General features: G+C 41.4%; 2 long non-coding RNA genes across 2 annotated transcripts in view; one reads left to right on the forward strand and one right to left on the reverse strand.

Moving 5' to 3' along the window:
- The first annotated feature begins 212 nt into the window (after positions 1 to 212).
- LOC103135557 (uncharacterized) overlaps positions 213 to 27,387 on the forward strand; it is a 59,242-nt gene continuing 32,067 nt past the window's right edge. The window contains exon 1 of the long non-coding RNA XR_001661646.1: positions 213 to 521. This is a non-coding gene — a long non-coding RNA (uncharacterized LOC103135557). The remainder of the gene's footprint in view (positions 522 to 27,387) is intronic.
- Positions 11,021 to 13,056, reverse strand: LOC107835819 (uncharacterized). The gene is made up of 2 exons (XR_001661647.1): positions 13,021 to 13,056; positions 11,021 to 12,168 (listed from the first exon to the last, which is right to left on the reverse strand). It is a non-coding gene; the product is annotated as an uncharacterized LOC107835819 (long non-coding RNA).

Here is a 27,387-nt window from a genome sequence, read left to right on the forward strand (position 1 = left end):
AAACAAAGACATCATTACTAAAGTGATTATATGATTGATGTGCAGTTAGCACAATTAGGGGTTCTCCAAAAGAATCAGTTAACATAAAAATCCCGATTTTCATTGGGACTGATTTAAAATATCCCAAAAACAATCAAATGCAACAAATTCGCTGTCTGTCGGCCTCCGTTTCGCAACTATGCGGGGCGTTCTGACGTCACCACGCAGAAGTGAGGGGGATGTGAGTTAATGCTGCTACACACTCATGTCCAGCAGGTGGCAATATGCACCTTGAAGTTACTTGCGATCCGCAAATAATAGAGAAAAGAAGAAGAAAGAGCGAGAGATTCAACAAGGCCTGTTTTTGTTGACGGAAAACATTCGGACTACTTTTTTTTTTTTTTTTTTTACCGAATGTCCTGGAAAACCGAGCTTGAAATGAGCTTCACCATGTGCAAGGTTCGCAAATTGAAGATTGAGTAGCTACTTCAGGAGCACCGACTATGGATCATGGAGCCGAATCGAGCTACAGCTGAGTCAAGGTACGCCATGCATACCCTCCTCCCGCCACAGCTGTGTTTAGTGGGATTTATAAATAAATGCGCTCAGACGCCAATGTTGATATTCCGCTTCAAACTACACCGCTTCCACCTGGTTTTTGTATCTTGGTGAACGTTTTTCCGACGTAGTGAGGAGTTAGGTAATTTTTTTTTAAAAGCGATTCTTCACTTAATAACTACAATGCCGTGAAATGGCTAAAAAATACGGGATGAAAATTGCTACGTTGTTGTCCACGGAAGGCTGTTTCAAGAGTGGCGTGGTACTGTCTCTGTGACTCTTCCTAAAAACAACGGAGAGAGGGAGTAAATCCATCTAAGCATAGATTAATATTTCAAATTTAAATATGTAACATTTCGTCTTCATTTGTCATTCTACCTTGCATAGCTGACGGGGTTAGGTCATGAGGATACTTTGCACACCATTAAAGATAAAAAATAATAAAAATAAATAAATCATTATGAATACTTCTTTTGACTCAGAAATCGAGTCATGAATCGCAGTTAAATCTAATCGTGAGATTGTAACCAATTCACGCCCCTTCTGTATATTCCCTGTAGGGTAGGCTGACTTTAAATGTAAGATTTCCTAATTCAGTATTTGCTTTGACAGATAGAAATTGACTCAAAAATGTGAAACAAGTTTTTCTGCAATGCATTCAGTTTCATGCTATTAGTTTAAGTTTTGCTTTTATTGCTTCATGCCTTTGTAGAAAACCACTGGTACAGTATAATAACATATATTGTTCCTCAGTGGGGAAGTACTGACATTTGGTCCCTTTCAGTTTTCTTTCCTCACTCACAACTTCCACATTGAAAGATTGTAGTGTTTGTTATATTTAGCTGAATTCACTGATTGATAAAAAGATGGAGTTTTAATTTCTGATCTTGTACAGTCACCAGTTTCTCTGTCAATCATAATAAACAATGGCCAGTTCCAGTCATTAGTCAGTTTCTCTCTACGTCTTCTCTCTGGTCAAGCCTCCAACATGCACTCAGATTTTGTATCAAGATGGGGACAAATTGCCGATCTCAAACTCGAGATCATTGTCCTGCTCTCTTATCTCTCGCTCGAAAATTTTATAAACCTCTTGCGAAACGAGATATTTCTCTAGTTCTAAAAGACTCAGTTTTATGTGCTTTTTCTCCCTCCCATCTCTTCCCGCTCTCCCTGATTTATCTTTCTATCTTTATTGCTGTGTCCGTGCGTGTGGTCAGCTGTTCTTGGCGCTACATCGCTGATGTCAGATTGGATAGTCTCAAAGCAATAAGGCTGTAATCTGTTAAAGGCCCAGAGGTTTCTAAGTGCACACACACTATCCTCGTCTCTCCTCGTTTCTCTTCTGTCTCCTCCCTCATTCTACCTAAAAAAAAAAGACCGATCATATTGCCTTCAAAAGGATCCTTTTCAAGTGACAAAGCTCTCCTATGTCCTGCACACATCCCTGATCCATACGTGCATCTTCACCTCCACATGTGCCCGTGCACCACAGGATGTTACTCCACACCTCCTGTCTTTATGAAGCTGAGAATTATTCCACCATAGGTAATCATAACTTGCCATACCTGGGAGTCATACAAATACACTTTGTTCCCCTCTCACTAATAATGTGTATACAGTGATCTAATATAGAGGCTACATGGCAGGGCTTGATAGTCCTGAAACCGGAGGGAATATTCAGCGACCCAATGCTCTTTTTAATCTCCTGACTGGATCGCTTTCTTTTTTTTTTCTTCTTTTGTCGACGTGAGCAACACAGGACACAACTGTAGTTTATTTCCCTCATCTTTTTGTGTGTTTGTGCTGAGGCTTCTCTTCAGAGAACAGAAGCATAAAAAAAATGTCTTCCAGGCAGAGCGTGCAGAAATAGAAGTGCATCATGTTGTTCAGGCTCCAGGTGAGTGTGAGAGGAGGACTGGCAGACAGACAGGAGAGCAAGCTGCCCCTAAGCTAATACTTGTATAACAATATGTCTGCGGTAGATGGCACACAAAGGATCCATACTACTGTTGGTCAACAGTAGAGTCATTTAAATCCAGGCCTGTAGGAGCTTGATGTGCTGATTTGCATATGCATCCCACTGTTTTTTTTTTTTTTTTCCACTGCATCAAAAGTTTGGGGAAAAACTTTTGCTGATCGCAGTTCTCTGAAAGTTTCCAGTCAGAAGCTGCAGCGGCACGAACAGGCCTGCATTGCTGTTTAGACTTTCTTTTGCTTTCTTCGAGCTGTCTCTATAGCAACTACTGTAGGCAGTTGCTGTGGTAATCAGTAGCTGTTCCTGCCCATGGCATCATTAAGTGTTTGAAGTTTTCCCAGAGGTGCTCGGCTGAAAGGGTTAAACTCCACATCTTCCCCCGATCGCGGTGTTCGGCGGTGTACATATTTGTCTCTTTGATGTTTCCCTCAGAAAGGGTTATCTGGCGTCTGGGCCCATCTGGAGGTGTTTGGGCTGAGCAAGCGAAGAGCTGCAGTCTGACATTGATGCTAAAGCCAAAGGAATAGGTCAATGTGTCTGCTGGTTTGTACGTGCGCCACACAAATGAGATGCCCAGTGCTCGGCGCAGCGTGGCGCCCGGGGTGCCGCAGTGTCAGGAGCCATTAGCAAAGCAGAAGCAACGTGCACTGACACCAGTCAGAATGGCAGATGTCCACACGAGTAGGCAGGGTGGCACATGGGGGCATGGGACGGGACGAGCCAGGGCTGGCTGTTGGAGACTGTCCCCTCTGGATATGGCAGGAAGCAGACAGAGGCGTTTCTATCATGGGCGGCAGGCTGCATCCATCCATCACCACTTTACATCTCATAAACTCAGATTCATATTAAAGGCTGGCAAATTTTATTATGAGCTGATATTGGTGGTGGTCTGGTGAAGCTTTGTGCATTTTCTTGCAGTTTATTTTAACTGTGAGGACTTTTTGGTCTCCAGAAAAAGCTGCTGTCTAGCTAAGTCAAATCGTTCCTCATTCAAAATGAAGAGTCATTGGCTCTCTCTGGACTGTACGCTACACCACCAGGATATTTAGAAAAACAGAAATATTCTGTACCTTTTGTGAATGTTTTCCTCAGACTTTCAAAGAAGGTATTAAAAAAATCATTGTGATCTTTAGAGTGACAAAGTGGCCCACTGTGACATGTTGATTCTCTCTTTCTGTTCTCAAATATTTTTGAGACATATTTCTGTTCAAAATATCTCTCAAAAATGAAGACATATTTTGAGTTTTTCAGATTAGTTCTGAAGAAAAGGTAAACTCTGTGAAAGAAGACAGGAGCTACTATCATGTAGCCTGGAACTGCTTTAGCCATTCTCAGGAAATGATTTTTGTTTCTTGTTTTAGAGATTTATTTATTAATTCTTAGCCCTTACACGAGTGTGATTGACAGCGCCAAGACCTTCATCAAGGCTCTGATTGGTGGAACGTTGCATTTCTGCAGAGAGCAATGGTAGCACAGAGAAGAGGTGGATGAGCTTAATTTTTTTTTAGAATATCTGTCTCAAACTATACTGTCACAACATGGTGACAGTTTAACAAATATGTAAAAAGCATCTTTTTTTTAATAAAAGTTACACACTGTAGCTTTAAACACATGTGACTGAGTGAAGGTATGAACATGATGATCTTGGTGGGATTACTAGGCTGTAAGTGAACAGTAAAATAAATGTCCATAGGAGTGGAAGCAGAAAAGTGAGAGAGGGAGTGAGTGACAGAATGTATAAAAGTGCATTTGTGCTCCTGTCAAGACTGACAGAAAAAACAAATTGTCTTCACCAAATAAGTCGGGTAGTGTTGAACTTACTCAAAGTGTTACCATCAAGCCCAGCTGCAGATGAGAACCGAGACTAACTTCCACAGTCCTTTCAGGTTCAAAGAGTTTTTTTCTGCACCGTTTTGGTGTCAGCCAGCACTTGGAATACTTTAATATATAATTTCCTAAAACTTGATTTAAGTTTAAAGAAAGATGCATTACTGGAATTAAACACGGTTTAATTGCAGGTTGGGGTTATTTTGGAGAAATCTGACTTTATGGGACACTAAAAAACATGTTAAAAAACCATAATGTAAATTACCAGATTAATTTTTCCCTGGGTTCACCATTACTTAGCCAAGTCATCTGTAGTTTCTTTGTCAGATCGGATTTAAATCAATTTATTATAATTTTTTGTGGCTACAAAATAACATACCATGCAGCAAGACACCAATAGCAGTGCAAAAACTCATTCAATAGATTTCCACCAATCCTTTGCCTTCCGCTTATTCAACATCCGGTTGCTGGGGCAACAGGTTGAGGACTGAAAACCACAGATCTCAATAGAAAACGCTCATGAATAAAAACACAAAAGAGATCAAATATAATATATGTGCAGTAATTTAAAGTGCCTAATGTTAGCAGCAGTTAAGAATTTTGTAGTAATTTGGTGGTTCTGCTTTTGACGTTGCAGCACCGTCTGCTTCATCACAGCAGTTCAGAGAGTTCATGGAGAAAGGAATAAGGACGACATTATTCAGATCCTAGTTCCTGGAACAGCTCTGAAATAGATCCTAGACAGAAGATCGGGACAATCTCAATGACATCTAAATGCGCTCTTGTTTGCCCCGGGAGTACCAAACTGAGATACAATAACATCTCAGCTACAACTCTGTAAAATATGACATTTGCTTTTAGTTTCTTCACAAATTGCAACCTCTGTTTGGCCCATATTTTCAGACTAATATTATGGTTTTCAAGTAGGTGATAACATCTACTATATTGCTGGTGATGCTCTGGTTGTGAGCTCCAGAAGTTGGCTATCATCTCCTTCATTTTATCCACATTGAGCAGCCAGGATGTTGTCTCCACACCAGGCCTCATTCATTTCACCTCACCTCTGTTCATTGATTCATTGTTTCTATGAGCGAGTCAATTTACTTTAACTGTCTGCAGTTTTAATCATCGGACTTTCTTCATTTTTAAGAGCACAGCAGTCTGTTAACCTTGTAAAAAGCAATGGACTGAGCACGCAAACTCTTTGCGCCAAGCATGATGGCATTATGGATGTTTCCCTGAGTGTAGAATGAGTATTTCTTCACAGTCAACACTTTGAGAAGCTGTAGAAAAGTGGGAGTGTTTAGACCAGGCTTCATGATAGTATATGACTATCATAAATGAGAGTATTAATTAGATAATTAAATAAGATGATTTCCGGAAGTCTTGGGTTCATGGTTTGTTGGGTAAATTCAGTTGGTTCTAAAAATGTAGATGTGCGTCATGCTTGAATAACCAGTGAAGATGCACATTTTAGCTCCTCGCATGCCCATAATATAATTAAATAAAATTCACAATGCTTTCCGACTGGGAGACGGCTTTACATGCCACTTGAAACAAAAGCCAAAGCACCGACTGGAAGTCGTTGGCCGGACGTGTCCCAGGAGTTTGTGTGAGAGGTGAATTTAAGGAGTTTTAGGTGTACTAATATAAGCTCTGATCTTATGCGCTGGCAGAACCTTCCTGTCTATTCTCCACACTCCTCATCTCCTCTCTTTCCACCCTTCTCGTGCTAGAGATTACCTCGATTACTCTGGCAAGACATCAGAAGGAAAACGGGGACGAAGAAACCAAAGAATTACTGTTGCATGACTGAAAGTGTAGCTTTATCATAGCCACAGGGCGAGTGTTATTTTATAGAGTGGAAGATACTTTGGTTAAACAATGAAACATTGAATATTCTATTTTTTTTCCTTCTTTTTCACGATGCTGGGAAGTGGACTGGCAGCAATGATGAGTGCAAATGGCAGCTAAACTGTGCAGTTCATGAATAAAGTATCTATTTAAGATCAAGCATAATGCAAACTCAGCTGACAGTCTGTTCAGAAGATCAAGTCGAAGCAGATACATGGCTGTAAGGCTGCATCTCAACAGATGACAACATTTCCCGTTCCATATTGTTTTCCATCTTTAATTATGAATCCAAAAAGCGAAGCGCCCTCCTTTGTTGTTCCCGCTTTTACACACGCAGACACACCAACACATCATCCGAAGAGATTGGCTCGTGAAACACGTCTAATCTGCTAATACTGAATGAAGAAAGCCCATCATCTCGCCAAGACTTAAGACAAGCCTTCCTCTCCAACCCCCACCTGCCCCCCCACTTTACTCGTCTGCCTTTGTTTTTATCCCTGATGGAAATAGCAACACATAGGCCACTGTGTTTGTCTTTAACATGCCACGCAGCTAATCCTGTGTGAAGCTGGAGGGATCTCTTCAGCTACTCTTGTCAGCGATGATTTGTCAACAACAATCTTTTCATTTCCTCTGTAAGCTGACACCATCGCGTCGCCGCGATAATGTGATAGAGGCGAAGCTGGATTGAATCTGAGCCGGGCTGCCTGCTCTGCCTGCTGCACAAGTGGAGGCTTTGTTGCAGCTGTGGCTTTAAGAATAAAAAAGCTCAACAGTTTAACAAACAAGCCAGCCAACGGGGGGAAAATTGTTGACTTAAATGTGATGTTTTTGAAGATGCAGACGGAGAGGGGGGGGGCAAAAAAAAAAAAAAAGAAGAAAAAAAAACAACAAACCGCATTTAATCATGCAATTGTTTGAAATATGGGGGACAAGTAGCGAAGGTAATTAAAGATTCCAGCCATGGCTGCCTCGGCTGTGAGCGAAAGAAGCAAACAACAATTAAAAATCTTCAGTAGGGACGCCCGGCTTAAAGCGAGCAATCATGTCCGAGATGTTGGGCCTAAATGAGGATGTTGTTTTCTCTTTTCTCTTCTGTCAATCTGCTGCCGGGAAAGCGATTTCCTCCTGAAGAGCGGCGGCCGGGGCTAAAAGCGTGTTTTAATAAGCGCACTGACACATCCATCTTTGTTTCTGAGAGATAAGTCACAAGCAAAGCATCCGGGGCTCGCTGGAAGAATGCCCACTGCTGCGTATCATTTGAATGTGCTTAGGCGCACAAAAAACAACATTCAAGCACACATGCATACATACAGAGGAGCTGTCACCCCAACTTAAATCCTATTTATCACCGAACCATTGGAGTTTTTTTTTTTTTTCCCTCAGAGCCGAAGGTGGTTGGCATGTTCACTTTATGCATCCTCAGAGATTAGCGAATTCAACCTTGCTCTGTTCCCACTGTGTCTCCCTTTTAAGTCTTCTCTCTCATACTCCCCCTTGCTCCTCTTCTTCACATCACCACGCTGCATTAAATGTGTCTTTTTTTTATTTGTTTATTTATTTATTTGTTGTTTTTCATCTAGGAGGGGAGGAATAAAAAAAAGAAGAAAAAACAGAGAAGTCTCAGATACCTGGGACTTATAGCTGGCTGGGGTTTGGCAGCTGTGCGTGTGATTGAGGAGCGTGACAGAAATGTCCTCATTAGGTCTCCACAAATGCTGCGAGGAGGAGGGAGCTGAAGCACGAAGGGGGGAGGAGAGAAGAGGAGAGGAAAAGGAGAGAGGAGAGTAGAAGGGAGGAGAAGAAAGAAGAAGGGGGGGTAGGAGGCGAGGAGAAAGGAGAGAAAAGTTTGCGAGCTTTTGACACTTGGCGCCTTTTATCTGCATGGCGTCTCAGGGTTTAAAGTTATGTATGCTCTAAAAGATATGCATGCACAGGCGCGAGTTCACACTATTCCCTACTCTTTCTTTGCTCTCGCGCACACACAAGAAGTCGGAAAGTGCACCGGAGTAACTCTGTGTCATTATTATACACCATTAATTAAAGAAAAATAATAGAAGCCCGATGAACTTCTGTTCAGCCTAATTATCATGTCTTTGATACCAAATTGTGCGGAAAAGGAGTGCGAGTCAGAGCAACATGGAGGATCAGACGGGGACGGAGTCTATACTGCATCCCAATCTGGCTCCTGTAACCTTTACCTTGAAGTCAAAGCTCCATTTCTTCATTATGTAGTAAAATGAGGCACACTGAGACGGAATAAGAGATGGAGTCGGACTGCAGGGGTAATAATGGGGATGTAGGTGCACGGCAGCAGCAGCAGGGGGTGAAGGGGTATAGAGAGAACTGTTGCTCAGGGGAGAAAAAAAACAAAAACTACTGAAACAACAAACAAACAGTCGTCTGTTTTATCTCCCCGCCTTTTTCTTCCAGATCTCGTCCTCCGCTCGCGTCTAGTGATCTCTGAACTCCACGCCAACTCCCCTGCCGCCTTGTTTACACTCTGCCGCCGCCGCCGTGCGCTCGGCGCGTTGATCATTAACATCATTATGTGTCTGTGATGCGGCGTGCCGAGTCACAAATCAGCTTCCATCCATTTCTGCCAGTCTAATGATGAGACTATGTTTGCAGCGTCTCCTTTCTGCTCCCGACGCCTCGACTCCCGTTGCTATTAGGAGCGCCGGCGGACAGCACACCTGTTGTCGACGCCGAGGCTCGGGATTCACAGGAGCGTATACGCAACAGGGCCGTGGAGAGGCGTTCGGCAATCAATAAGATTTTGAATAAGTCAAACGGGGGGGGGAGAGAGAGATGGAGATGTTCAGGAGGGAAAAGGAAGAGTCAAAGCGATGGCGGAGAGGGAGAAATGGAAGAGGATAGGAGAAAGTGGTGGCACAGCTGAGGTTGACACTAATGAGGAGCCTTTGTGATGGGTCCTGACAGAGGAGAAGAAAGCAGAATCCCCCCGACACCGATGCGCCGCAACACTCCTCTGCTTAATTGGGAGAGCCAGAGCCCACAACGAGGGTGTCTGTGCGTCAAAGGGAGCGCGCGTATCTGTTTTAGGAGGGAATAAGTGAATGTAAGACAAAGTAGAATCATATATGCTCACTTAATTAGGCCTACACATCGTGTGTTGATGTATAAATGTAAGTAATTGAGCTCGTGTAGGTATTTGCAGTTCACTTCGTGTTCTCGGTAAGATCTTCGCACGTTTTTCTGGTCCAGAATTTCACGCTTTTAGCCGACGCTGGCACAGACGTGAATCTCGGAGCATTAAATGCACACTGATGGCTTTGAGGTTCACACGTCGGATATCTGCCGTCTTCTCACATTCTTTAAAAGTGTCAGGAAACCAGTGTTGTAAGCCCATCCTTTCGCCTCGCATTACCCACGAATGTGCTACACGCGTTACGGTGCTCACACATTGTCTCCGGCGGCAGCTTATGAGCACTGGGGGTGGGGGTGGGGGGGTGACACTCGTGCGCGTGCAATTCACTTCAAACGTGGACATGAGAGGGGACGCGCTCCCATTGCTGTTTCCATCTTTGACTCTGAATCAATCATTTTTAATTTATCAGAGGGGATTTGTGTCATGAAGGCTGATGCCAACTCCAATAAGAGGGAAAAAAAACCCAACAACACAACAACAGTGGAGAAAAAGCCAGAGCAAATCCCTGCTCTGATGCGATTATACACACAACCAAATCAGAGCTGACTTGAATAGACACAGAACACAAAATCATATTAAGGGAATTTCGATGTGCGAGGCATTACATTGCTCTCAATCTCTGCTTTTTCCACTTGTTCTTCCCTCTTTGACTTTCTTACTCCGTTTCTTACTGACTTTTCAATGCTAGTGACCTGAAAAATCCCCTGCCAGTGACTTTTACGCTGAGCTGATCTTCTGTTCTCTGCAACTAGCAATGGTGCTGCATACATCCTACTGGGACAAACTCTCTTAGCTGTACAAAGCCTCACATAGGTGCTTCCACGCTGTGGCACTTGTTCTTGTTACGTCACGTTAAAATCATAAATTTAGATTTATTTTATTTGAATCCAGTCTGTAACCCAAAACAATTTAGTGCATAGTTGTGGAGGGGAAGAAAATTCTTTAGTTTCAGAAAGTGGCTGGATATGGATTCCGAACCAGGTCTTTTAGGCCTGTGTCTCTAAAAGTATTTCTCATCTACAGACTTTTTGCTCTTCTTTGCAAATGGATAGAGAGCAACTAACAATTTTCAAGTTTTCTTCTAATACTTTGAGTTCCTAGAAACCATTTTATCTTGGGATCTGAGATTGCTTTCAGACATAGACTCTGTTTGGAAGAAGACCTAGCAGATACAAGAAGTACAACCAACCAAAGCACCGGCTGGTCATTTTCTACACCTTAATTATTCAGCCTGCCCTGTGCATGTCCGCCACTGTGTGGCTTGGTTCATCCAGAAAACAGGACAGGACCAGACCGCAACAAACAAGGTCTGGTCCAAAGAGATGATCATTAGGGCTGAACTTCGCCCCCACACATGCTGGACACAAACCGTTTAAAGATCTGCTTTCTTTCAGGTCACATCAAACCTTTATTTTCTTTCTATATGAAATGGCTGCAAACACGTGCGCATATTGCTCCTTCATCCTTATTTTGTCCCGTCTAAACATTATATTTATACTTGAGTCTGTATGCTACAATTATAGTCATAAAAAGATATTTTGAGTATAATTAGAAAACCATTCCCACAGTGGGATGCTGCTGCCATCATATTTTTAATGGTAACGATGTCGTCAGGATGATGCCCACTGTCAGCTTTTCTCCTCACATTGCTTCTCTGTAGCGTCGTTTTTGGCTGCTTGTCATTTCAGGTGGACAGCCATAATTTGTGCCATGGTCATTTCATTTTCAGACAGTAGATTAGATTGTGCATTTTGTTTGGAGTCAGCAGAATAAAGGGGTTTACTTTGTTGTGTGGACAAGTCCAAGCAGTGCTCAGTAGCAACAGACTACAGCCAGATGTCCCAATTTTCAACAATAGTTAAAATGTATAGGAAGGAAGTATTTTAAATATAATCGAAACGTGTCCACAGCAAAAGCTCTCACATGGTAATGTTTCCTTTTAATGACTAAATAGCTTTACGGGAAGCGGGTAAAAAATAAATAAATAAATAAATAAATAAATAAATAAATAAAACGCTTTGCAATAAGTAATAGAGGTGAGTCAGGGAGAGAGAAGTATAGAGAAAGGGAGGATGGGCAGAATACAATATATATAGAGAGAGAAGAAGCTGAAGAGATAGAGTAGGGTTGTTATGTCAGAGGCAGTCGAGCTGCTCTCATCTTGCTATTATCTCAAGCACCCTCACATTACCATAATAATGGCTTTTAACCAAATGTAGCACTCTCCAAAGCAACACAGGCAGAAACTGTTTTAACCAAATGTAAAAGTCTCATTGGCGGTCTGAATCGGAGGGGCTTAACGTTAACATCACCACAGACTGACGAGTGCCTCTGTGGGAAGAGTGTGTGGGTTTGAGTGGGAGTTTCAAGCTGATATAGTCTTGATCCTACTACATACAGTATACCGTAAAATTTAAAAAAAACATTTTGTGCGCCATAAATGTTCATATGCATACATTTATCACTTCTGCAGCAAATATGTGACAGCACAGCTTTAATGCTAATGATTCTGTGTGCAGGAGTGTTTGCTCGAGCGTCCAAAATAAAACGTGCGTGGGTCTAATTGTGCATGCATGCATGTCGACGTGTCGTGCATAAGTGTGAGTGTGTGTGAGATCGTGAGTCAGAGTTGAGCTCCAGGTCTGGCCAGGTACTCTGCATGTGTTTCCCCGGTCCAGATGGCCTCTCGGCAGGCCTGGGCAGGGGCGCAGGGTTTCCTCCTGCCCTCCCACCCAGCCGCTGCAGAAGGTCGGCTCGACCGCGCTGCCCGCCTGCCCTACGACGCTGCTTTCCAGACCAACAGCTGAGGGGTAAAAAAAAAAAAAAGAAAAAAGAGAGAACCAGACTTAAAAAAAAAAAAACTTTTCTAAATGATACAGCAAATGACGACTGGAGATATTTTTCTCTTCCTCTGGCACATCCTCGGTTTTTCTCTCTCCTTTGATCTCCTTCCTTCTGATTCCTCCTTTTCCGGCGTCGGTTTAGGTGAAGTGTCAGAACGTGTGTGAGTGTGTGAGGTGCCAGGGAGGGTGTGGAGACCTACAGATGGTCGGGGTGGTTCCCACTCAGTGAGATCTGGGTTAGAGCCCGCTCTCAGATTAGTCGGCCTCACTTGTGAAGCACCGCCCACAGGTATCTGGGCAGACCTGGATCTGACACAGAGGTTTTGTTTCTGTTACGAAGCGACGCCGTGGTAACACATTGTTTCTGTCATCTTTCAGGAAATGGGGATGTCGCCCTCAAATCTGAGTTGTTGCGTTTATGTGGTGCTGTTAAGAAGTCTTCACCCCATTACAGATTGCTTGTTTTTGCACAGTTGTTGTTTCAAGGTTTCATTTATAGCACCATTAAATATCGAAACATTTTGAAATGATTGCATTTATTAAGGGAAAACAGCTATCCAAATCTGCTGAACTAATTGCATCCCCTGTTAAATGGTGTGTTGACTGTAATTAACCACATTATGTCAGGTCACCTTGGTTCTGTTTCACTATGCACCCAGAAGGAGTGCGGAGCGAACACCTACACACCCAGGCATGACTACTACCTGGAGAATCAGAAATCACTTAAACAGAACCTGTCTGACAGCACAAAGTGTACAAATGATCTCAAAAGCAACACGTCACCCCTGAGGATGAGGAAGGATTTCACTTACTTTGCCTTCACACCATCACCAACACAAATTGGTGATCTGGAGCTGCCTTGTTGCTTCAGCATCTGTTCAACTTTCTTCAACCATGAAATTCAGTCTGCAAAGAGTTGCAGACTCCAGTAGACCATAGTAAGAGCCAAAGTGAGGATTTAAAAAAAAAACCCATAACAGTGATGAACCTTCACTGGACAAGAAGAACAACTCAACAAACACATTCTGAAAAAATCATCCAAGAGCTCACAAAATAATTGGAAAGTAACTTGGCAGAAATGGCGTCCATGGGACCTTTGGAAGCTGTGCGTCCTGCTGAGTCTGACATAAACAAACACAGCATTTCAGAATAAAATTCTGTGTTTGTGGTGCAATGATCTGGAGCTGCTTTGTTGCTTCTGCATCTGGATGACTTTCTTCAACCATGAAGTTCACTTTTAAATAGAAAAAAATCCTGAAAAAAAAGTCCGACCATCGGTTTGTCATCTTAAGCTGAAACACTCTTGGGCAGCTGGACCAAGAGCGTTTGGTTAAACTTCCCAACTGACAGGAAGCGCATCAGTAAGCCTGCCTCGGACTGACTCAAAAAAATAAAAATAATAATAATAATAAAATTAGAAATGATCCAGCCAAAGCCCAGGTTTGATTTTGTTTTGAGGGTGACTTAATTCAAACATTTGTGCAGAGAAATGTAGGCCAAAAAAAAAATTGCTGGTATAATGCTTTAAACACTTCCTGTCAATTACCACAAATTCTTAATGTCAGCTTTTGCCATGAGGGGTGGCATAACGAGTCATTAGGCTTAGGAAGCAATTACTAATTAATCTTTTTTGATTATCTGAAGTGTTTTTTCTTTTAAAGCAAAAACATTATAATCTGAAAGGAGGTATATACCTATTCTTTGCAGTTCATGAGTTTTACGTTTTGAAAAATAAACTGAACTATTTCATGATCCTGTAATTTATTTATATGGGCCTGCAATACACCCATAAGGTCTAGGCTTTGATTTTTACTAGTGAACTGTTGTCGCGTGTCTCTCAAACTAAGCAGTTTTAAAAAAATTTTTTTTATCCATTACATCTAATTGCCAGATGAGAATGTCTCTCCCTGAATGCTAACACCCTTCCAATTTTCTGTCCAAGCTCTCAAATTTGACATTTAATTGTAATTTCTAGGGTTTTGTATTGTTACTTTGAAAAAAAAAAAAATAAATAAATAATACGATGGAAACACTTAATGGGCTGGAAGACAAGGGGCCAAGCAAAGCCTCTCCCCTGGTTTGTTCTGTCTGTTCCATGAAAAGGTCAGAGATTTTACAGAAAATAGGTATAAAGTGAATGTTACCAAGGACAAGAAAATGAAAGCTTGAAAAGCCCGTTAAATACTTAAGAAAAAGGCCAGTTGTCACTGAAATGAATCATCGCGGTGCGTCCTAACGGTAGCTGACCAGGTTGGAGTAACTAAGAGCGGAAGCGGCTAACTCTGAACGGCAGTGGGGTTAATCGGTTGTCAGCACGTCCCCGGCGAAATACCTGCTCTTATAAGCTCTCGGTTCACACTGCGGCGCTGACCAGTCGGTAATCTGCGACACGTAAGTGGTGGTGACAGGATGTATAGAGGGTTAATGTGCGTCTCAGTGTGTGCAGCAGCACCCTGCTGCTTTAACCCACAGCACGCCATCACACACACACACACACACACACACATACATTTTCCTCTCCTTCACACACACGTGAATATTCACTGCTACATGCACAGCCATGCGCACACGTTCGTTTACACCCGTTCTAAAGCAGACTAATGAATTAATTACACTCGCAGCCTGAGTGTTTGTGTGTATGGGCTGCTAATAGGAAGTGACAAGGGCTGCGGCGATGTACTCATCACTCCGGGCGTCCTCCCCCCGCCCACCGAAGCTTGACATCTCTATCTTTGTAGTGTGGTCACCTGTCATTCTCTGAGTTGCCTGTTAGCTAATCATTTATGCCGACACGTCCAACACACACACACACACACACGCACACAAACTGTACACATGCTGCAAAGCAAGAAACAAGGCATGAAAACGCGCGGAGTTAACTGTTGGTTTTTTGATTCATAATTTGGTCTGATTTTATGCCTGGGTGCATAAGGGTGGCGGGTTCATGATCTCCGGCCACAGCCGGGTAAAACGAATAAAGCCTCTACAGCAAATTTGTGGCTTCTCACCTCATTCATTATGTAAGAGGAGTAACAGTTCTCCTCCCTCTCCCCCTCCTCCTTCTTCTCCTCTCTCCTCTTCTTCTCACCTCCTCTCTCTTTCTCTCTCTCTTCGCCCCGTTCTCCCCTCAGCCCTCACCTTCTGTTCGCCACCTGTATGGGAACAGATTCTCTCCTCTCCCAGCATGACACTTCAATCTGTTCTCCAGCAGATCTGAGTGTTGGCATTTTAATCTTATTTTTATATTTTACCCCTCCATCCTTCCCCACCTCTTTCTCTCTCTCTCTTTCTCTCGTCTCCAGCACATATCTGTCTGCGACTGACAGGTCTGGACACCACCAGAGGTCAAATCTAAAAGGGTAAAGGTCTGACATTTGAGCTCAGAGCCAGAAGGGTTGATCTTCTCATGCAAGAGACGTTATCCAGACAAACGCATGTATCCGTTTTGGCATTTTTGCATGCATGGTATTGTATGTGTATGGGCATTTGTGCACAAGTGTTTGTGACCTTAAATAAATGGCTCTTACTACTTGCGTTTCTTCATATTTGACATATGAGCTTGAAGAGCTTTGCAACTTTACTCCACAGTCAATTTGCATGTCCATCATTTGTGCAGCGAGTAATAATCTAAGTCCTTTAGGAAAATCAAAGTTGAACAGCCGGAAAAAAAAAAACAGTTTTTCCCTCATCCATCCTATCCTATATACTGATCTTCTGTTCATTTTGTGTTTAGCGTTTCTGTGTGGTTCTCTTGCCACTGATAGGATTCAGTGTTTGGTATAAAGTTCTGCGCTGTGGAAACTCTTTGAATAATTTGGAGGTTCGCATCATTAAAGCAGGTTTTTTTTATTTTATTTTTTTCCTTCCGCAGGTATGTAGGCTTGCTACCAAACGTGGAGCATTTGAGCAGCTTGGGGTTGGGACATTATGTCAGCGATGAAAGGGAAAAACTGTGCCTTGAGTGTCTGTTACACAGCAGTTCCTTAAGCTCCATCTGGATGTTTGCAGGTGAGCTCTCTCCAGCATAACCGAATGGATTATAAGACCGTGCCATATAATTTTCTTCACCTCAAGTCAGTGAAGTGTTGTGTGAACTCACTGCGTGTGCTCCATAGCACAGCAGCGCTTACTTGGTTTGTCAGAGCTTTGCGATGTAGAAAGTGCCGTAAGTTTTCTTGTTGCTTCAAAATATCTCCCTCAAGTGCCGTTTGAGCAGTAATGCGATGAGCTGTCGTTTCTGCTGCAGTGTTTTATTGCATATGAAGTGAGATTGGTGGGAGCATTATACAGATGCACCATTAATAAGAAGTTAATGATATTAGTTCTCGTTCTAGATTCGAGCCACGGGGCTTGGGCGTCACATAATCCGATCTGAACCGACAGATGTGGCAAGAACAGAAAAGGTCCATTGTAATTCAGGGGGAGCTGCAGAGATCAACAGCTCAGGTGGGAAGGTTTGCTAATTGACAGATTTGGATAGTCAAATAAGACTGGCATTATAATTTAAAATTATGGTATTTTAAAGAATAAAATATATATTTTTTTCTTTTTTTTTAAAAAATTTTTTAATTGTAAAAAATTAAGAAATCAGGTTTTTTTTTCTAACAAAAAGCTTTGGATGCCATTCACTACAGTAAGAAGAACACATAAAGATTACTCACAGATATACATTTGAAAGCCTTTATTCCCATATACAATTAATGACATCAGGACATTTAAAATTAGAATATTACATCAGGCCAATTAAAAAAACAAAAGCAGAAATGTGGGATAGTGAAAAGAAATTATATTTAACCTGCTTAAAGGTTATTTTTTGAAAGGTACTTTTAGTCCGATAAAGCAAAACGTATATTTTAATTTATTGAATATGAATGTATGTTGTGACAATATCTACTTTTTACTGTAGATGCATCAGTGACAGAGAAAATGATGAGGGTTGATGAAAAAGCAGATGAATTACTGGATGATTTTTTTAAGAAAATCTGTAAGAGGCAGCAGAAGATTAGGTCTAGGGTGAAGGTCAAAATACAACAAAACCTACGATTGAACAGTGAAAATTGGCCTAGTCAAAGTGCGTGAGTATGAATATTCTTTGCAAGGCGGTATGTGCTCCTTCGTAGTGCACAGAGGTCTCAACAGAGGGCTGATGGTGATTCCTTGTCATAGATACAACTGATGACTATTCCACTAATCTTGCCATTTCTCTCCCTCCTTCTCTCCCAATCCTCCCATTTTTCTCAGTCTTTTTATAGATGAAAGGCTTCACACTTTTTCTGTCAATGGCCTGCAGTCATCTGAATTAAACATTGATTTTATCGGAAGTTTAGTCACTTCGTCTGTGACAACCGCCTGCCTCCTTGATAAACGTCGTGCCAACGTCTCATCGCAGAGGAGAGGCAAGCTGAGGAGAGAAGGATGAAGGAGAGGAGAGAGTGAGAAATGTGAGGATGGCGACTGATGGGAGGTTGAGGGATTTCAAGAGGATGACATAAAAAAAAAAGCAAAAGAAGATAGACAGGGACAGAGGGAGCCGTGGAGGGAGACAAGCAGAACACAGGGGGGATGAGGAGGAAGAACAAGGGATTCAGCAAGCAGCAATTAAGAGAGGAAAGACGGCGAGGAAGAAAGGCTCAGCGGTGGATGAGGCAGGGCTCACACAGAATAGAAAAGGGAAAGTTTTTGAAGTGCCGTGTTCAAATCTCTCTTTTGTTCCCGTCATTGTCCAACACCTGGCACAAGTCATCTTGGTGAAAGTCCGAGCCTTTCCTTCTTATGCCCAACTCTTCCTCACTCCTGCCGTTAATACAGAGACATCAGATCATCGTCAGGGTTACAGCTCAGGCCCAACATGCCCAGCGTTAATATATTCCTCAATGGTTTCTGCTGCAATGCTAGACAACACTGTTCGTCTGCTGAACTGTCCACAATCAGTTCATCCGCTGAATTTATTCTGATGTAATTTTATGTGACAGACCAACACAAAGTACTGGTGAAGTAGCCTAGTAGCCCAGCTCCTTGCTTCTTCCTCTTCTATTTGTTGTTTGTTCACTAAATGTCTAAAACACTTCTGAGTCCTTCACATTTGATTATTAGTTGAGACCTGGCACTAATTTGCTGTTTTTACTTAGTGGCATGAAACCCTCTAGAAGAAGTTTTTAAGAGCATGACTTGTTTTCTGTCCAACTCTCATTAATGCGATTCTTTGAGTTAGTCTATCAAATTAAAAAGCAATGCATTCAGTTGAACTTTGTGGTCGTAACGTGACAAAGTGTGAAAACGTTTTAGGTGTGCGAGATCTTTAAGGCAAAAATATAAACAAAAACTGTTTCACATTCATAACCTCAGGTTTCAAAGAAAAAAAAAAAAGTTTTTTGTGAGACGCGCGACTACAATAAACACAACATGCTGACCGCTTAGCTGGGATCCCCATAAACTTTCATCCCCTTTCTGGGCACAAGTTTCTTCTTCCTCCTCTTCCCTGCTTTCTCTATCAGAGGTTTGTTGTCGGGCGCCCTGAGGAGACGAGAAGATGAAAGGGAGCCGGTCTCAGGGGAGAGCTGGAGCTGAATGGAGAAGCCCTGTGCTCCCTGCGCTAGTCGTCTCTGGGATGAGACGTCTCCAGGGTGGGGTACTCTGGTTCACGCTTACCCTCCTTCACAGGCACATCGTACACATTTACACACACACGCACATAAATACACCTTGAAGGAGATGGTCCCCTGTGAACTCGGCAAATAAAACTTCCTGTCTTTGCTGTGTTCACAGTCGAAGGGCGTGGTGGACTCGAGGGAAAGCGCTAAAGTGAATTAAACACGGATAACAGCAAAAGTGCGTTAAGGAAGCAAAAGAAAACCGACGGGCTAGTTTTCATATAGAATTCATGAATATCCCTTCCCTCTCTGTTTCCCTCTGTGGGCCTCTGATCGCTCATAGAGGAGTTCCCTCACACGCATGGCCCCGGGGTGGCACAGCCCCAGCTCCCAGAGAGCATTGCTGCACTAGGAATACCTTCCCATGTGGGTCAATCCCTCCCCTTTATCTTTATCTCTCTCTGAATCCCCACGTCCCTCTGTTTCCCCTCTCTCTCTCTCTCTCTCTCTCTCTTTCTCTCTCTGGCTCTCTTTTTGCTGCAGTAGGTATGAATAATTAACTCTGCGTTTCCTCTCCTCTCATGTCAGGTCTCCGTCTGCCACCCCTCCCCCCGCCCTTCTCCGCTGTGTCTCTCGCAACGGCTGAAGTGTTATAACAGAAGTGAGTCATTTAGGAGAAGGAAAAGGCTGCAGATCAAGGAGAGTTGACTTCAGGTTGGAACTTGGCACGTTACATAAGCTGTCATGGTGTGTTATTGACTGATGGAGCGAGCAACAGAGACGAGGAACAGGAAAAAAAAAACAGGGAGAGAGCAAAGGTGAAACTGTGATAATGGTGTGTGGAATAAAAGTAGATGGAGAGGATTATGCTCGAGTTATGTGGAGCGATTCGGTATTAAAAGTGGTAAACGGCAATGTAAGCCTGCCACTTATCCTACAAAGGACTTAAAGCATTGATTGTTGCATGCAAGTATTTGTCAATGTGGAAACGAAACTTTAGTTTTGACAAAGTTGTTTTTTTCAAAGTAATTTACGGATAAAGTTTACGATTTTGGGACTCTGATTCAATGATTTATGAACAAGTTCAGCACAATTTCTGTGAGGATTGAAGCCACAGTTTGCCAACTGGTGGAAATGATAAGACTATAAATGATCTAAATGATGATTGTACAAAGTTACAGAAGAAATTAAGAAAATTATGTATACTATGGCATCTTTTTACATGTTCACAATCACATGAGTCTGAACTGAGAAGCAGGGTTCCTGGACCGAAGTCATTTATTTCTATTTCAAGGCTGTGGGATTGGTTAAAATTTGACCAATTATTGTGTAAGAATGTTAAATAGACTCATGAACCCGACACTGAACTGTAGGCCACAATCCCGACAGCCAAGTTTGGTACAGAAACAACACAGAACATCATCAGAATAACACCACGCCAAGAGCAGCACAATCACTACGGCATGCTGAAGAATGATGAAACTCATAATGTTTCAGTGTAATGTAGACATAAGATTGTCAGTTTAGACAATCTTATGCTCCTGACTTTGTGGGCACAGATTGTGCAGCAGTGCATAAAATGAGCCCACAGACACGGACGAGAGAGTGTGGTTTGGAAACTTTGAGTATCTTTTGGGATGAGTTAGAAACAGAGACTCTATGCCAGACCTTCTTGTCCAACATCAGTGCCTGACCTCAATAATGAACTTCTGGAAGAATAATCAAAAAGTCTCATAAATTGTACACTTAAACTTTGAGGAAAACCTTCCTAGAAGAGTTGAAGCTTTAATAGCCACAAAGGTGGACTTGCAGTTTATTAAACCCCATGAGTTAGGACAGGGGTGTCACTTAAATTTGCTTTAGTTCACGTTTATTTTTTACATAGTTTAAACAGGGTTGTGCACACTTTTGAGATCTGGATAAAATCACGTCTATGTTTTAGTTTGGATGTTTGGTTTGAACAACACAACCCACCAAAAGTGAACAACTAGAAATAACATCAAAACGTTCAAGGCAATGCGAAATAACTCACCAGACTTTTATTTGAGGACAGGCCGTCACCTATCGGAGTAATCCGCTGTAATAAATCCATAAAGGAGTTTAGCTTTTAATTGACTTTAAAATTTGCCAGTAATGTCAGTTTACAAAAGTAATAACATCTTGCAAAGTTCTCACATTTATTCCTAAATTACTACATTAAAATGAAGACGAAAAACGGTGTTTTGACGACTGAAGTGTCACAAGGCCGATTAAAAGAGGCAGAAATCTTGGTGGATGGAGTTCATCTTGATGAATCCTGGAAGGACCCAAACTCTCTACTCAAACTCGGAGTGGTAGCCAAGAAAAAAAAAAAGAAAAAAAAAAAGGCAGATTTGTCATCTGAACAAAGCCAAGGCCTGTCTGCTCTCATGAATTTATTCTTTTAAGCATAGTCTAAGTACATTGTTGTATTTCTACAGACAGCTTCCTCTGGGAGCCTTGAAAGTAGCTCCCATATTGAAATTCAAATGTATAATTTAACAGTTATTGTTTAGCTGTAAGCCAAAGTACTTTATCAGGCCACAAATCAAATCAGAACATCACATGGGTTTGTCGTGGCGCTCCTGTTCCACCAGTTAGTGCCCATTAACCCTTCACTAATCCGACACACGGTCCGTCTCGTCCCCACTTCCATATTTCCGCCTCCTGACAAGTCCTTCTTGACAAATTCCTCCTTCTTTCCGTCTCCGTTCCCTCAGGAGCTGTATTACCATAATGGCTCCATGTTATGGTGATGTACTAGGCAGCAGTATGGAAATACAACATGCCAAGCCTCACATTATCAGAGCTGAATGCATTAGATGTCATTTGTGTGAGAGCGCGGCGGTGCGGTCATTACGTGTTAAACTATTCTGTGGGAAACAAGAGGAGATGAGGGACACGGAGGGAGAAGGAGGGAGAATTTAGGGATTCAGATTCTTGTCCAGAAAATGAAAGATGATTAACAGAGAGATGAAAATTTGAGATGAAAATAGTCTCTCTCTCTTTTTTTTTTCACCAGTTTTGCATACATCCATACCATGCTGAAAACGGAGTGTTTTTAAAGGCGACTGTGGATCCTGCAAACCTGAGAGTTGTGGGTTTGACTCTATTTTCCTTCTACCACATGTTGATGTGCTTCTGGTCAAGTTACCCACTGATCTGCATACAGATGCACGAATGAAAGTATGATTGGATGAATGTGGCGCTTGTCAGTATGATTAGAAAATGCTAGCTAAATTAATTTAGTTTATCAGCAGATCTGCCTTAAATAATGAAACTGCAAGAAAAACCTGTTTATAGGTATTTAATTATCACTAGTTATAGTAAGAAAGCAGCTACTAACGCCAAATACCAATTATCGGTTCAATTCTGGTCCAGTTTTATTGTCTAAAACTTCCTGTCTGAGTCTATGTCCTCTTTATTCTGTACTAAAATATATTAATGTTTGGATGGGTTATGGTAACATTGTTCCAATTTATTTGAATTGAAAATGTTCTCTTGGTCTTTCGACAAATTCATCAATGCATTATTTTAGAGAGGGAGTTCTCAAAGTCTATGTCCAAATACAATTTCCAGATGAAGGGTGTGATGAACAAATGTCTTTTTTTTATTATTTTTTTTTTAAATAATTGTTATAAGAAAAACAAATGGCTTTTATGCCTCAAGTTGTTTGTGGCCAAAAGCTAAGAAATTAGCTTTGCTGTGCATATCTCAACAAATAAAGCATCTTTCTAATCATTGAAAATAAAAAAACCTGAGGTAAAACCTTCAGAAACTGGTACCGTAGACGGCATCCTGAAAAACTACACTGTCACACATGGCCCATATTATTCTTTATTTCCTTTCAGACACATTATTTAAAATAAAAACCAAGTCTCACGTACAACTTAAATGTACTTGTGGTTAATTACTGTTTTTGTATAGCTGTTAAAGATCTACATGCCAGTTATCTGGAGGTAATGTGATTAAATATGAAGTAGTAGTGTTTAATGTGAAGGGGGGAAATAAAATTGTAACATAAAAAGTGTCAAAAAATAAAATTGTGAAATGGAAACTCCTCAGTGCATACAGCAACGGCGAAGGAGCTCATGAGATGAAGATTAATATGGCGATTTGTCCAGTGAGGAGGGAAAAGTATGAAAAAATGTCCCCTAAGCCGCAGCAACTAGATACCCCAATAAACCAAGTTTAAAGGCCACTTATGGCTTGCAATAAAAACTAATCAAGAAACCCATCTTCTTTTTCTGCTTGCCTTTTCAAAATGTATCTACATTTGCTGCATGGAAAAACGTAACAGAGCTCATCCCGTCCTTTTTCTGTGTTTTAGACAAACATCTCTAACACATCACGACTAAGACGGTCCATTTTGGGCCGATAACAAAGGAAACCCATCATCAGCAATCGACCGTCATGCTCTGTTGATTTGGTTTTCTGATGGTGATCATCATCATCCATTTGGTGCATTTTCATATTGGAGGCATGGTTTGAAATGCTTTTTGTTGGTAAGAAAGTAATTTAAAAAAAAAATTGCAATCTTTTATTTGTGCTTTGACAAATTAAAGATTGTTATTTATGACTGGTATTTATTTCTGTTTTACAATTTCAGGATTTTTTTATGCTGTGTGTCTCCGAAATATGTTTGGCATGTAAGTAAAATTTGTCCAGGAGATACAAAAAGTCCAAAACAAAAATCTCTACCATCTGAAATTAATCCAGACTTTTGATTAATTTCCTTTGAAAATATTCCAGGACATGTAGCAAAGAGATTATCTGATCTGCACAAGTTTTCAAAACCAACAAATGTGTAACGTGCTCAGTGTCCATCATCTTCATTGCCTCCACACCGTTAACTCATTTGAGGCCAGTGCCCCCAGGGTGTCTGCCTGACTTCATTTAGTTAAATGATTGAGAAGACTGAAGACTAAGCAATGCCCAGATAAATGCTGTCTCTGGATAAAGTAAGATGACAGAATAAAAGCTGCAGGAATCAGTGGCATGGTGTTTCAAGGACAGGCCTTGAGCAGCGTAATCACAGAAGAGCAGCACCACTAAGCCTCTGTGCCATTTCCCTTCTCTAGAGCATCTGCATGTTGTCGCCATTGGACAAAAACCTTGTAACTACATTTTCATATTTTACTTTTCTTTTGAAAATCACATCCGTTGATAGCTTTTCATACGAGTCTGAGGTTTCATTGATAAATGCCCGATATCGGAAGGAATTTAAATTGAATTTATATGTAGAAGAAGTAAGTATTTACTGATTTCTCTGCAGGAACAGTAAAGTTACTGCAAATCTACTTGGCTAAAAGCGTGTTTACAGTTTTAAGACTCTTGGCAGTGCAGGAACGAGATTGTTGGGTCACTTAACGATGCATCTGTTACCGATTGATCTAAAGGGAAATTGGCATTAAATCTGCAGCGTAATACTGAGGAGGACATGTGTGTCTTATTAGTTTCAACCGTCCCATGTTGATGGATCAGCAGATTGTACAGAGATTTGCGGATTTAGAACTGGCTGCTTGTCTGTGGACTTACTGTAGTATCTATGACAAAGAGTATTCTGTATTGAAAATGTTAGTCTAGTGATGATTGGTTTCTCATTTCCACATGAACGAAGCTGGCTTCAGCCTCTGCTCTAGACATCAAGTGGCGCTCAGGCAATGGTTCAGTAATGTTGCAAAAAAATACCCTATTCAAACACATTCAAAATATGGAAAACCGGATATTTTCCCCATGTTTATAAGTGTACTAACATATTTATGTAGAAAACTAGATAAAAACAAGTTTGGATTTTTGCAATGTGATTGTGGCTTACATTCAACTTTTTCACATTTTACCCAATAGCCAACACTAAATAAAGTCCGGTCAGCAAGAGCTCCAGAGGTTTGTTGCGTGAGGATGAAAAGATAAGCAGCCGATAGATTCTTGTGTTCCAAAATACAAACGTTACCCTGAGCACAACATCCCCACAATAAAGCTCGGTGCTGGCAGCATTATTTTGTGTAAATGCTTTCCTTTAGCAGGAAAGTTGGACAGAGTTGGTGGGAAGATAGAGTTGAATAGTTCTAGTAACAAAATGTTTGAAGCAGATAAATGTTCACCTTCTTGCTGAACAGTGCCTGAACAAATGTTTGTGGCCCAGTCAAAGCTCGAACCTAAATCTAATTGAGACTACGTGATGCTCCTCAACCAATCTGACTGAATTTAAACAAGATTGCCAAAACAAATGGGGCATAAATCTCCTGTTGTAGATGTGCAGAGATTGTACAGACATACCAAATAGATGTAATCACAGCAGAAGGTGGTTCTGCAAAGCACTGATTCAGGTTGGCTGAATACAAATGTGTGGTACATTTTTTTAAAATTTGTATATATAAAAAATAAAACTTTATATTTCCTTCCTTCCACTTTGCAATCATGCACTACTTTGTCTTGATCATAAAGTCAATTACAATTTTTTTTATTTATTTTTTTTTTTAGCATTAAAACCATTTATGGATACTTTTGCAAGGCACAAGAATCACAGGTGAAACGGAGAGAGTGGACACTCTAAAGTGTTTCTGTTCAACAATCACAGAAAATTACTGCCTGGGTCAAAGCAATATGCTCTGATTTCAGCGACCTGCTGTGTCAGTGCGCCTGAATGAACCGAAACAACTGGGAAATTGGCTTATCCGTGTCTTTACAATCAGCAACTTATTCATCCTGTGAACACTATGAAAAAGCCAGCGTTAATCCGGCTCAACACCTCCAAGCTAGGGTGCCTCTCCAGAAGCCATTCTGGGGTTGAAGCAAGTTTATTCGCGTGTGGCGCTTACCCAGCATGGCGGAGATGGCAAGGGGGTGCTTGCAGCGAAGCAAATGTAAGCATAGGAAGCCGGGGGAGAGTACGCTTCAGACAGAGATTTTTTTTATTTATTCACACCTGTAACAGAGATGCAGCCGCGGCCCAGGTGGGTGCTCTAAATAACTCATGGGCTGCATCTGATACCGACTGCGTGAATTTGTGGAAGAGCTTGTGGTTTGGATTGGTGAGATGAACTAGGGGGGAAAAAAAGAGGCAAAAGTCTGTCGTGTTTACAAAAGGAAGCTCACTGATGCATCGTCGTACGCTTCCATTCCTTTTTGAAGCCGTCGAGGTAGAATAAAAGGTTTCAAGTTGCAAGTCTCTGACATAGTGGCCTTTGTAGTTGCAGATGTTTAACTGCATGAGAACAGAGAACACTGGGCAACATTGGCTTACTTTTAAAATTCACATTGTGCTCAACTACCAACAGGTGATTTGTTAAAATGTTGTTATGATTTCATAAAACTCAACTATTTATTCTGAATCTGATGGTGCAGAGGAGAATGGACCGCACGGTGGAGGCGTACTGAGCTCTACTGCTTTCCTGTGTGCTATAAGGCACACAAACAGCTTATCCTTATATATTTAGAAAGTGACAAATGAATACTGCATTTAATAAAAACCAAAGGAGGAGATTAACGCTACTATTCAGATAGTCATCACTGAAAAATGTCTGAAAGTTGTCGTAGGACAGAGCAGCACAAAGTTGATCCTCCTCTGATCAGCTTTATAGACTGTGCATAAAAAAAAAAGTTCGTCAGCATAAATAAAATATATCGCATCTCTTGCTTGTAGTGAATCTCTGATAACCAGTTTAACTTTTACACAGAATTGCAATGGGATTTGTGCAAAAGCTTTAATTACAAACGTCACATTTTTTTTCCACAAAAATCTTACAGTGACACTTTTTGTGTTCAAGATGACACTAAACCGAAATCATTCAAGATGAAGGCCCTGCGACTCGAGCCGTCCGATCTCCGGACCAAACGGCAATTTACGGCTCCATCACATTCTTACCAGTAGGAGAGATGATTCTGTTTACTCACACTCATTTTTACTCGTTTTTACATGGAGCTGAAAAATAACCAAATAAAAGAGAGAAAAATTAACAGAGCACTACAGTACCTGTTATTTGCAGCTGTTTTTCAGCTTTATTTCTTCTCTGGATTCACACAGCAGAGTGCAAGTGTCCCATCCAGTCACTCCCCAACACAAGGTGGTCAGCCTTTGGTTTACTTTTGTTTGTTTTAGTTTGCTTGGACTCGCTGTTCAGAAAGCGTCTGAATTATATCCTGCAGCCTAATTTTGAAATCTTAATCTCTTACACATGGATCTTTAACTCATTTTGATTGGCTGATTGTTTTTGTCTCCCTTTTTCGTCTCTTATATTTTTTGTCAACTCATCCACTGTTCTACAAGTAAAATCAGGCCAATCAATTAACTTTCTATGCCTAACCAAGTTCCCTCCTTGGTGTTCCTGATGAGTGTGTTTCCTTCTAAGAATACATGGCCTATTGCAGGGAGCGGGGGTGTGTTTTCTCAGGCTTTCCTCTGGTCTCCAGTAGGACTTCTGGATGAGTCACGGTGAGGATACACGCTGCCCTCCTCATAAATATAGCAAACCTTAAAGTGCATAAAAATGTTCTGCTTTGAATTTGGACAAAAAAAAAAAAATGAAGAGAAAAACTGTATGGACATAAATATTACAGCACGTATGTAAT

Source organism: Poecilia formosa, unplaced genomic scaffold (genome assembly GCF_000485575.1).
Source record: "Poecilia formosa unplaced genomic scaffold, Poecilia_formosa-5.1.2 Scaffold26, whole genome shotgun sequence".
In the NCBI taxonomy this organism is placed as follows: Eukaryota; Metazoa; Chordata; class Actinopteri; order Cyprinodontiformes; family Poeciliidae; genus Poecilia; species Poecilia formosa.